Source organism: Pseudochaenichthys georgianus, chromosome 10 (assembly GCF_902827115.2).
Source record: "Pseudochaenichthys georgianus chromosome 10, fPseGeo1.2, whole genome shotgun sequence".
NCBI classification, from domain to species: Eukaryota; Metazoa; Chordata; class Actinopteri; order Perciformes; family Channichthyidae; genus Pseudochaenichthys; species Pseudochaenichthys georgianus.
The window spans coordinates 39,025,165-39,038,643 of NC_047512.1; the positions used below are offsets into that span (position 1 = coordinate 39,025,165).

Genomic DNA, 13,479 nt, shown 5'->3' on the forward strand with positions numbered 1-13,479 from the left:
CATCTCGATCGACCGTCGATCGCGATCGACTGGTTGGGGCACCCCCTGGTCTATGGCTATGACACACCATAATGCTAAACGGGAGTATGTTTAATAGGGGACCCAATTATCCCAATGGTTGCACGCCGGAGCTAACGGAGGCGCAGGGGGCTAGCTCCAGCCGGCGTCCCGGAGCTAGCCCACTGCCGCTCCGTTAGGAGTCCGGCAGGTGGAGTCTGTCTTTTCTCAACGTGTGAATGACAAGCATTAAGAATAACAAAATATAGCTAATTCTCTTGCAGATTGTCTCATTTGATTATGAATGTAACGTTTATATAGGGGAACTACACTGTTAGCAGTAACTTGGTATGCATGTATTTCATGTTAGCTTAGCTTCTTAGCCTGAGCTAGCTCCGTTTACTTCCAGTTCGGAGGGCAGCAGGTCCCGCCACTACGTCCATTTATATATACAGTCTATGTGTAGGACCAATGCGAGAACGTATAACAAACAAACAGTCATGACAGTTACCCCCCAAAATGGGCCCAATCATCAATGTCAATGTAGTAAAGCTGAGTTGTACTGTAATTTTAATAAACAGCAGACTCACCAGAAATTCCCTGGATTTTGGCCGGAAAAGCTCTCTTTCCGCGGTTGAATGTGGCCGAGACCACCTCTCCCCAATTTGTACTCGTTGAAGGCCTTTCGTGGCTCCTTTATCTCGGACAACCTTGTAGACATTGTAATTGCCGCCCTCCTCACACCACTCGAAGATCCCCCACGGACAAGCCCACCGGCATCGACATCGTAACGGTTGAGTAAATATTGACACAGGCAACAAAAGCGGACTTCAAGTGTGAAGACTAGAGCTGGACTGACTGTAATGTCTAAAGATGACGGTTAGCGCCAGTTAATGTGGGGGCCCAATCACAAGTGTCGTTCTAATCACATTTCGCGGGGAAATTACTGCCAACCAATCAGAGCTGTCGTTTCTCATTGAACTGGGCACTGCATGCGCAGCAACTTCCTCAACAATTGGATCTGTGTCTGTGTTGTTGATTGCTTGTTTTCAAGGGTTTGGTCGGTTATGTATCAAAAATAATAAAGCAGCACTGACTGACTGATGGCTGAATTGACTGCTCACCGTGACACTGGGGGAAAATCCTCTAACTTTGAGGTGATTCACGACAACGATGGCAAGACGAAATACAGATGCGATTTTTGTGCCAGGCACCTCGCGTCAAAGCAGAATATCTACAAGCACCTTGAAACTGCACACAAACAAAGTAAGTCACAGTTTCTGTCAGTTTGATGTACAGTACATTTAGACTAGGCCTAAGTCCAAAATCTACTAGAGTCAGTCTAAAGATACATGTACGTAGAAAGGAAAAAACCCAACAATGTCTGCCACTTTCCTTGATGTTGATTCAGATTGGATAATGACACAGTTTACATCCATCGTAATCTACCATCCAGTGATGCCATCCACTTCTATTTTATAATGTGTTAAGAGTATAATGACAGAGGATGTGATTTGTTACTTAAATTAGGTGGTGGATGGAACAATAATTCAGCAGTGAACTTGAAACACCTCTATTATCGCCCACCCTAAAACGCGTTCACAGGCTGACACAGCAGCTGAAGTGTATGCTCCAAAATACATGGCTATGTTTTATGTGCATTGCAGGTCCAGTGAAAAGAAAGACAAAACTCTACAAAGATGATCCTGTTGTTCCAGTTCCCAAGCGCACTATGCACAGATGGAAACAGCTCACGTCAAAAAAAGGTTTGTGGACAGTGCATCATGTGGTGTAGTCTGTAGAGATAGAATGTTGTTGGGGGGGGAGGGGCTTTTCATTCTATTAGTGAGGCAGTTTAGCCTTTATATAATCTGATAATCAGTGTTGGGTGTAACGCGTTACAAAAGTAATGGAGTTACAGTAATATATTACTTTTTTGCTGTAACGAAGTAATGTAACGCATTACTTATGAAATGTGGGTAATATATTACCCGTTACAATGCCCAGTAGCGCAGTTACAACACATTTCAACCCGAAATTAAATGGTGATTTGTTTTTTAAGAATGTACTAACATAGAGACATTCCGACACCAGACAAATTGTGCGGGTAGATTCTTTTGCGGTTATTTTGGTGAAAGTAACTCAAAAGTAACTAAAGTAGTGTAACTCATTACATTCAAAAGAGAGTAATATGTAATATATTACATTTTGGAAGTATTTGCCCAACACTGCTGATAATAGGCAACAAGTAATATTATTACTGTAACATGGGAAATGTTGGTGTGCGTTGGTTTTATTTTATTTTTAAAACGGCAGCAAATATTACTTTCTAATATATAGTAATGGGTTTTTTTCATTTACATTTTCATTTTTTGTTGTGGCTTGTAATCAATCATTATACTATGGGTAGGTGCACTTCACTCCTATATCTTATTTAAATAGGCCAACAATACCAGTGAACAAAAGTACTCTTGTTTTACTTTACAGACCCAAAGCTGGCATACAAGCACCCATTGGACAGTGGCAGTGATGACAGTTCTGATGAAGGAGATCACCTGTCCTTGCATGTGGATGACAGCGGTGGTGGTGACGAGCAGCACTATGCTTCCTTGGATGTGGATGACATGTCTGACCACTGGTGGTGGTGACGAGCATCATCATGCCAGGGCTTTCTTGGATGTGGGTGACATATCTGACACCAGTGGTAGTGATGAGCAGCATGATGCTTCCTTGGATGTGGGCGACATAACCGACACCAGTGGTGAGCAGCGTGACTCTGATGGTGTTATTAGTGTCAACCTTACAGACTCAACGAGTATGAACACAAGCTCAGATTCGGATTCAGATTCGGATTCAGATTCATCAGGGTTAAATTATTCTGCTGGGACATCTCATGATGCAGATTCTTCTGATATGGGGATCCATAAACTGTCAATGTTGTCATGCTTTTTGAAGCATAAATTGTCAGCGGCAGCCTCCAAGGACATGCTGGGACTAATGAAAAAAATAAGCCCTGAATCAGCCGTGTTGAAGGACATCAAGTTTGAAAATGTGTGGAACATAGCTGGGAAAAAGCAGCATGACGGAAGTTCATTATTGTGAGCTGTGCAACACTGTCTTCCCCGATGATCTGGAACAGTATCGCTGTGCAACCCACAACTGTCCTGGGCTTCGGTACTTGGGGGCACTGCCCAAGCAGACGCAAAAGGGACGACGACCAAGGAAGTTTTTTGTGGTGGCAGATGTCGCCAAGCAGCTGACCAACATACTCGAAGCTGAAGGTAGCTTGCAAACTTATGCAAACAACAATAATGTATTATTAACGTGTTAAATTGGACAAACATTATTTTTGAAGTTTAAAAAAAATCCAAATAATTAATACAAATACAAATAATGTTCCAAACATGTTTTGACATCACAGCAGTGGTATAGTAAACATTCACTCACTTACTAACATTCATGATGCTATACATTTAATACTATTCATTTTAAACAAAATTAAAAATGGTGTACTTGCCTATTTTGCAGGAGTCTGGGAAGCAGTGCAGACATCCAAAGTGGCTGCATCAGAGAGAAATGACACCACTGTGCGTGATGTAACGGACGGCTCCTGCTATCGACAACTCTGCGAAGATGGTGGATTTCTGTCTGGTCCAGGAAATTGCAACATCAGTGATAGCGAACACAGATGGGCTGAACCTGTACCAGTCATCAAGAGTTGAACTGTGGCCAATCTTCTTGACTATCAATGAACTGGAACCACAGAGGTGGTTTTCAAGACAAAATATTGTGCTTGCAGGCATATGGCAGGGAAGAGGGAAACCACCATTTGACAGACAGTGACTGCAAAGTTGGCTGTCCTGTGTGCAACAGTAGATCTGCCAGCCAAAGCAGGCATCATGAACATGACATTGTTCAATGGAGCGGACGCATGCATCACATGTAAGGAACCGGGACTTGTGGTTAGGCAGGGCAAAGGCCATGCCCGGTCTTACCCCTAAAGAGAAGCAAACCAACGATATGCTACGAGACTGCATGTAGACGTCCTAGCAGCCATGCACACTGCAACACCAAAGAAACGAGTGCCGGGTTTCAAAGGTGTCTCAGGCTTGTCAGAATTGCAACAGTTCGACCTTGTGCATGGCGTTGTGCCAGAATACATGCACGGCATTCTTCTTGGGGTGACAAAAACTGTGACGAACAAATGGTTCTCTCCGACGGAAAGTGGGCAGCCATACTTTGTTGGCAAGAAACTGAAGGAAATCTCAAAGAGGCTGCAGCATATACAGCCACCAGATTTCATTGAGCGACTACCACGAGACGTAGAACTGGCACTACAATCATTTAAAAGCAACAGAGTTCCAAATGTGGCTTTTTGTTTTATGCTTTGCCGTGCCTGGATGGCATACTGGGTGATAAATACCTTCGTCACTTTGCTCACCTGTCTGAGGCTGTTCACATTCTTCTGGGGGATAAAATCACAGCTGAAAGCTTGGAGATGGCAGCTTCTTTACTGGACATCTTCTACAAAGACTTTGCTGACTGCTATGGTGCCGGCTCATGTGGAATCAATGTCCACAATGCTGGTGTGCATCTCGTGTCGTGTGTGAGGCAGTGGGGACCATTGTGGGCATGGAGCTGTTTTTGCTTCGAGGATGCCAACGCCATGATCCTGCAAGCAGTCCATGGCACAGAGGATGTCACCAAGCAAGTCATCCGCTTCAAAGAAACCCAGGGTGTCCTCAACAGAGAAGGTGGTACCATCACAGACAGGACAAACTGGTCAAAGGTGAACATGGTTCAGGCCAACTGTGGCACTGCAGGTGCACTGAAACCAATGTCTGCTAGCAGTGAACTGTTGGTCAAGACTGGAGCATCAACGTCCGCTGTCTTGCGGAAAGCACTCCGAGTGAAGCTAGAACACCAGAAACTTTATTCGGAGGAGTACCCTCGAATGAGGCGTCTCGTTGTCGTGCTTGATGATGGCAGGTTGGCTTCAGTGAAATATTTCATTCTGAATTCAGAGGCGAAATGCATTTTTGCATTCATTTCATTGATGGAAAGGGATACAAACCGCCCTTCAATGCTGCAGTATGCAGGCAACCATCTTGTGTTGATCAAGAAGGCGGAACATGAGGTCACAACAGATGTTGTGTCTGTAAATAGCATCAGAGAAAAACTGTTATATATTGATACAAGACATGTATTTGTCGCTCAGATTCCAAACCTGTATGGACGCTCTGTTTTCAAATAAGAAGCATTTCCTCAACTGTGGGACAATTGTGTTGTAGCCAACAGTGTGCAACCTGACTATAAACATTGTCCAGCCAATTATGTGTGTGGGGTGAATTCTCAATTTAAAGATTATTTCATGTGTACACATGTATGCAACAGTGTAATTGTAATGTACTTTATGTACCTGATTAGAATATGTATTTATTTATTCCATGTATCCATGTACATTGTATGTACATGTTGTATCATAATGCATGTACAGTGTATCTTAATTTATTTAATGTTCTAGTCAGAATGAGTTAACATGATTAAAATCAGTTTCAAATTCACTATTGTTTTGTTTTAAGATTAAAAGTTTTAAGAAATAAAGAAATGTTCAAATAGTAGATGAATATTCAAGAGGTCTTTCAAATCATCACACTGATCATCAAAAGTTCATAAAATGCTCATGAATATTCAAAAATATTCTGAACTTGCCACAATCATCCAAAATTCATGAAAATGCTAATAGTCATCAAAAGTTCATGAAATGCTCATGCAAACTTTTTGGGGTTTTAATTATAATTTTGTGATTGGCTGGATCATGATAAGTTCATAAATTGCTCATAAAAGTCTGTCATGAGCAAAACAGGAACTTTATATGAATGAACAATGTTCATACAAATTTCATGAACTGCTCATTAAAATGGTTCATGAGCATTTTAAGAATGTTGGTTCATGAACATGACAAGTAAACATATAATGAGTTGTTCATGAATGTTTCATGAGTGCTCATGAACTCCATCTCGCAGGGGCAGACCAATTATTTATTTCAGGAGTTTAAAACCGGTGTAAGATATGGAAGACGTCAAAATAAATACAAATTGTTAATGTCAGAAATCCTCAAGTACATCTTGTACTGCTAACGTGGATTTACATAAAGATTGCAGCATAATGCTGAAAAATTATAACGAAGGTAACGTAGTTATTCCGCAGCCAATTGCAGAATTTCAGCAAGACTTTGAGATGAGCTAGAATGGCACAGTTACGACCAATGAGCCTATAGCATTTGCAGGGGATCTTGAGGCAGACAGGGTCTGTGTGACATATCTGCTTCGCTAAAAATAGTGGTTTAAATTCTGAACACATTTGACTGGCTGATCATAACTCAGTGCTATATCCATTTATGTTAGACACCCAAGATTACTGAGGAAAATGTATCTTGTACATCATGGCATCCTTTTTAACTTATTTACTAAACTATATAAGTGATCAAATAAATTACTTCAGTAAACAAATATTGCTTCTATTATTATTTACATTTTTGTGGTCAAGCTCTGGCATTCATATCGAATGAAAATATAGTCAAGATTTGCATATTGTTAGCTTTGTTCATTGATCTCGCGTCCAGGAGAGAAGCTTAGACTAAAGAGACCAATGGAGTCTCTGGCATAAGGTTCAAATGGGTACTTTAATTAAATGGCGCGGTAATGTAAAAAGCAGAAGATGGCTAAGAGAAAACAGCTGTGGTCTCCGGTGTCTGCAGCGAAAGAGAGAGACCCCACAACGCTTGCCGGCTGGTTATCCCCCGTTGGCTCCTCCTCATGTGCCGGTTGGCGATGTAGGGGGACCTCCCACCTTGGTCTTCAATGTCCGTTATTGAGCATTAGGATTCAGACATTGTACATTCAATACATAACTAAACACGCCTTTTCTCCTCATACTCTCTTTCATGACTTTTTATTTAATACATTTTAACGGCCGCAATCGTTGTTTACTCAAAAACAGAAGTCAAGCTAACCCCCTGATCCCACTGGAAGCGTCTGCGCTGCGCTGCGACCTCCTCCTGCGTCATAACCCACCAGGCGCGTTTCAAAACGTTGCGGAAGCGGAGCGTCGTGTGTGCAGCCTCGCAGTTGTTGATTTTGGAATATTTACTGGACATTTGTACTTCTACAAATAAGTAGGCTACGTAGTTAAATGGTTTATGTTTGTGTCTAAATCGTGTTTATTGTTGTTATTTCCTATTTTGTTGTGTTGTAGACTACAGACACAGTTAATAATAATTGTAATATTCCAGTTATAAACGACATGAATCAAAGATGTGTTGCTGTATTTTAGTGGTTAAAAAATATGCATTCATCATCATAATTATTCTATATATATTAGGGCTGTCAAACGATTATGATTTTTAATCAGATTAATCACAGCTTAAAAATTAATTAATCATGATTAATCACCATTCGAACTATGTCCAAAATATACCATTTATTTATGTATATTGTTGTGGGAATGGAAAGATAAATGAAAGAAGGCGGATATATCCATACAGTATCTATGTTTATTATAACATTTTTCTGCATGTCAAAATGAAAGACAACCCACACACCTATCAATCATCAAACCGTGGGGTCTTAATTCATTACGTGTTGATTTCTATCAACGGGGGAGTACTTCAGGAAAGTCGACAGAGGGGGGGGGGGGGGCTAGTGGAGTACTTCGTGACCACAGAGTGTGAACGTTGTGATCAGCTGTTTTACCGCAGTTCTCCAGTGAAGGGGGGAGTCTCCCTCCGCAGCCGGTTGGCGTAGTTTTGGCACAGTTCCGTTGTACAGACCGACGGAGACCGACTCTGTCGTCCGGTGATCTAACCGCCTTCTGGAAAAGCTTCACAAGTACGTCGGTACGCAAATGTGCTTTGTGACACAAGTGACGGTACGCATTTCAGATTACGCACATAACCTGCGTACCAGTTATGTGCACCCCTGTACCAGAGCCATATTATTACTATTGTATGGCTCTGCCCTGTACTACAGCAAAAGTATTCTCCGTCGGGACTTCCTGCAACAACACCACGCCGTTATCAAAGATGTTCTATTGAGAAAACGATCACTACGTGACAAAAGTTTTCAAAACCGTGGCTACTGAAATCAATCTTACTAACTGCTGTCTGTGCAATTTACTCCGCGCGAGTTGGCAGACTTTACTTTAACATCATTTTTCATGGTGGGGCTAAGCCATTTCTTGGTATGGGTGTAGCCTACCCCAGCCATACCCTGGCGCTGCCACTGGTGGCACGTATGGGGCGGGCCATTCTGCACATGCGTTAAATATTTTCACGCAATTAATTCAAAAAATTAATTACCGCCGTTAACGCGATAATTTTGACAGCACTAATATATATACAATTTACAGTGCCTGTAAACCGGAGGAGAACGCTGGCATGTATTCTCCTACTTGAAAGACTACGGGGGGGGTGGGGGGGGGAGAAGGAGCCGGTTTTGGGTGCACCCCCTCAACCAGCAAAGGAGACAACAAGGTGATTTTCATCACCTCGTGGCTGAGCTGAGGCTGGACAGCCAACGACATCATCAATATTTTCGGATGAGTGCAGAGCAGATGGATGAACTTCTGTCCCTCCTGGGCCCTGAACTGACCAGACAATCCACAAATGTCAGAGCTGCCATAGAACCCAAGCAGAGACTGGCTGTTGCAATGAGGTAAGATGCACATTTCACAGACAATAAATCACTGACCACAAGTATAAGAAAACGTTTTAATTAGAAACATATCACCCAAAACAACATTTTAAACACCAACATCAAATAACAGCAAATCAACACAAAAAAGGAACTATTTACAGTAAAAACAATATGAATTACAAGTCTTCATATTGAGACCCATCCTGCCATGCAGAGCCACTGTTGGAGAACAGCATGTTTGCCAATGGCCCTGTTGATTGGGCTTGTGGGGGTTGGGGTGCAGTTGGCCGAAGGGCTACTGGCCTGGAGGTGTGAGTGGAGTGTTGTGACGTGGGGGGATGGAACATTGGCTGCCAATGTTCCTGTGGTTGTGTACTCTCTCTTTCAAGACTATGGAAGGTGTTTAAAATAGCTATTTTTGCCCGATGTTTCCTGTCTATGTCCAGCCTTTGTAGCATAGGCACCAGACTCAGAGCAAAGTAGTATGACTCTTCAAGTGGTGAGTCTGGCATATGTGGTGTGGCTGGAGGTTCCTGCAGTAGAGAAATTAGTTGCTCCCCAAGGTCTGTGCTCTGTGGCCTCCTCTTTGTGGAACGCTGGGCCGCTGCTGCTGGTGTGGATCCCTGGGGACTACGGGACCTAGAGGGCCTCCTCTCTGCAGAGGTTGTGGGGCTGTAGGTGGTGTGGGTGTGCGTGGGCCTGAATATCCAGATGCTGCTCCTGGTGTAGATGCTCTCTCTATCTCTTCTAATGGGGAAGGATTTCCCAAGCTGCTTGTAGAACTATATTAAAAGAAACAACAACATGAAATCAATTAAAATATTTTTTCCTGGGAGTAATTTATGCAATATGAACATATTTATGTAATTTAAAATAAACTCTTTCATACCCTTTGCAATTGTTGGAGGGTGGGGGTTCTTACAACCCAACTCCTCACCGCGTGTTTTTTTGACGAGTCCTGCTTGAAATCATAACAGGGAGGGAATTAGAAGACGCCAGGATACCAGTTAAACAATAATCCGTTTTAATTAAACAAAGTAATAATGCAATACGATATAATATAATACATTACTATACAATTCAAAGAATCATATAAGCAACGTCTGGAGTACTCCGCCCTTATTCACGCACTGCGGACATCCTTTCGTCTTGTCAGCGCATGAAGAGAGGGCCAACAACTAGATAAACATTTCCCTAATACTAAGAAGGGGTGGCGTTTCATTTGGGAGATACCAAAACACTATCTCACAGGGAATCAGCGCCTGGCAGCTATGAAAGCCACAGGTGTTGGGAAGGCCTGCAGGATGCACCTCATTAAAAATCAGGGGAAATGCCCCTCCCCATTTGCAAAGCCTATCGATGGTTTAACCCAGAAAACATTATCAGGGATAATCTTTACACTCCAAACAGAAATCACCATTAATTCTGCATCTTCCTTCTTCACAAATAGCCTAAAACACTCTTTTGATAAACAGGTAAAAAGTCAAAGAAAAAACTATTGTGCTCATCTATTTTTAAGAAAAAGGGAACATTGTTTCAGAAATCTATAAAAAACCTCTCTATATTTGAGAGGAAAAATGTACCTTTTGTTCCTTCAACTATTAACACACAGGAATGTATAAACCCACACATATACCATTAAAGATATGTAGATTTCCTTAAAACCTGGCCTGCCAGAGATCTAAAACAGAATATACTCTCCCCACACCAATCACCCTGTCTTGCATACCTCCACATCCCCCACAGCAATAAAACCTAGTTTACTTTTAACAGCCCTTTGTCTACCGCCATTTTAGTCCTCACATTTATGAAAGGATAAAACAGAGAAATCACTATAAAACACAAACACAGGTATTGCTTGAACAGTATTCACTTAACTGCTACTATTTGATAATTACCAGAGAAACTCAACAGACCTCTTTTAGTGTCTGGAAATTGCAACAAGACTTTCTTTGGTACAATATCTCACATCAATTTCCACACAATACATCATGACAAATTACAAAGTTACATAAATAAAAAAATGTGCATACATACCTCCTTTGCTGTATATATGGCAAAATGAAGGACATTATGTCTGAATACTTCCAGGCCTTCTGCGAGCCACCTGCAGATCCACTTGGGATGGACTTCTTCCGGGTTTTGACAAAAGCATCCCTCAGTGACTTCCATTTCGCCTTGCAAACGTCGACTGAAAAAAAGAATAGATTCCGATTAATACAATTATTTCACTTATTAATTCTTTGCTTGTTTTTCCCTTCACAGATACTTGGCTTCCGGGGACTCACTGGTCAGCCTAGCATTCAGCTATCGCCTAGGATGCACTACTGTGAGAGACGCTGTCCATTTGGTGTGTGCAGCTAGGGGTGGGCGATATGACGATATATATCGTCGTGACGATATTAGGTCTCCACGATATGCTTTTTCAGAGATATCGTCCTATCGTGATAAAAAAAAAAAATAATTGCGGGAGGGGAAGAGGCTCTCCGTGCGCGGCGCAGGGGGCTATGACAGCGGACGGAGAGCCTCTTCCCCTCCCGCTCCCCCAGCCTCACCTACTGATTTTAATTTCACCATATATCAAGCCCGATCAATTTCACAATGTCAGCGCACCTCTGCTTTCGTTCAGTCCGAGTTGTTTGACACGCTCCCAAAGTCCCCGCCCCCTTTCTTTGCAGCGAGGGAAAATACACTGTTGGCAGTCTGCACACACGGCAATAATGGACGGAGAGTCAGATTCTGATGTAGAAGAATTAGATTTAGTCCCCAAAAAGAACTCTACATCTGTGGTATGGAAATATTTTGGATATAACACAACAGACACGGAGCAAACAAATGTAATTTGCAAAATGTGCAAAAAAGGAAATTTCAAAGCGACAGATGGCAACACGTCGGGCTTACGAGACCACCTCAAACGCAAGCACCAGAAAGAGCATGCAGAGACTGTAAGAGTGCAAGGTCCCTCGCGTGTGAATGCACAATCTACCGCAGCGACTGCACCAAAACAAACTACCATAGGGCAGGCATTTCATAAAGGGGCTCCGTATGAAATGACTAGCAAACGGTGGAAAGACATAACTGACGCGGTGGCGTTTTATGTTTTTTCCCTTCAGTTATGCTAACGTCTTTTATTACACTTCAAGTCTACTCTAAAGTTTACATTTTAATTGTTTGGCACTGCCTTTTCCTCATTGATGTTTTATGTTTACTTAGTTATGTTTTACCCTCCTTTTCATGTTTATTGATGTTCACTGCTCACTTGTTCATTCAGGGATTCATTTCTGAAATAAAACCAGCTTGAAATGCTATTTTGGTCTGTTACTCCTTTTTGTTTTAGTTTCTGTTACCTTGTAGGTGCTTGTACTGTTAAGTAACTTGAAAAATAACCATAATAACCGACATGAAAAAATATCGTGATATATATCGTCTATCGTGATACTGCTTGAAAATATCGTGATAACATATTTTTCAATATCGCCCACCCCTATGTGCAGCCATTGAAAAAATGATGATGGAGAGGTTCCTACCCAGGCCAACAGAAGACACATGGAAGGAGGTTGCACAAGGATTCTGGGAAAAATTGAATTTCCCAAATTGCTTGGGAGCAATAGACGGAAAGCACATCGTCATCCAAGCACCACAACTGTCTGGGAGTCAGCACTTCAATTATAAGAAGACTTTTTCCATAGTGCTTTTGGCACTTGTTGATGCTGAGATTCCGAGTGATTCAAGTGGGGGACTTCGGAAGAACAAGTGATGGTGGGGTGTATGCCGGATCGGATTTGGGGAAAGGACTGGAGGCCAGAACACTTCATGTTCCAACCAGTACCTCTCTACCTGGTGCTGCTCACCTGGGTGAGATGCCATTCGTCATGGTGGGTGACGCAGCTTTCCCACTCAAGCCATACCTGATGAGACCATACCCTGGAAAGAACCTCACTCAACAAAAGAGGATTTTAAACTACAGACTTTCCAGAGCAAGGATGGTGGTGGAAAATGCCTTCGGCATTCTGGCTTCCAGGTGGAGAATCTTCCATCGTCGCATCAACCTGCACCCGAAAAACGTGGACAAGCTTGTGGTGGCTGCATGCATCCTACACAACTTCCTGCTGGCCCCTAGTGAAAACCAGAGGTTGCTGGATGAGGAAGAGCAGCAGGGAAGACACATGGCACCAGTGAGAAACATGGGAGGAAACGGGGCATCAAGAGAGGCCTGTAATGTGAGGGAGGCTTTCTGCACATTCTTCAACTCTCCTGAGGGCAGTGTGTCTTGGCAGGACAGGATGGTGTGATTACTGGAACACACAAAGTTACTACACTGACAAAATGATTGAAATATGTGTTTTTTCATTCCAGAGAATTTGAAAAGCAAAAAAAAAGTATTAGTTGTTGTACTCCCAAAGACAGGTTATTGTTGCATTTGTAAAAAAACTGTAATTTATTTTTAATATCCTATGTTATTATGTATTTTTTTGATAATACATTTCATAATAAATAGTTTTGTCTGACAAATGACTGCCAAATTATTCTTGTCTGTCCTCACAATTTATCTGACTATAAATACAAGGTTATACTTTTTTCAAGGTAGTTGTTTTTTCAATGATGTAAAATGATCAAAATGTAGTAGACCTATATTTGATGAATTACTGTACTATTGTACAATGGCACTTGTGAAATACAATTTCCTGTTTTACTACAATACACCTCAGAGGGAAATATTATTTCTTCATTTTACATTTTTCTGATAGCTATACTTTAAAATGAATACAAAATAAATAGAATATTA

General features: G+C 41.9%; 1 pseudogene; it reads left to right on the forward strand.

Annotated features, from left to right (window-relative positions):
• The first annotated feature begins 4,495 nt into the window (after positions 1–4,495).
• LOC139434556 (uncharacterized) lies at positions 4,496–12,985 on the forward strand (annotated as a pseudogene).
• The last annotated feature ends 494 nt before the right edge of the window (positions 12,986–13,479 follow it).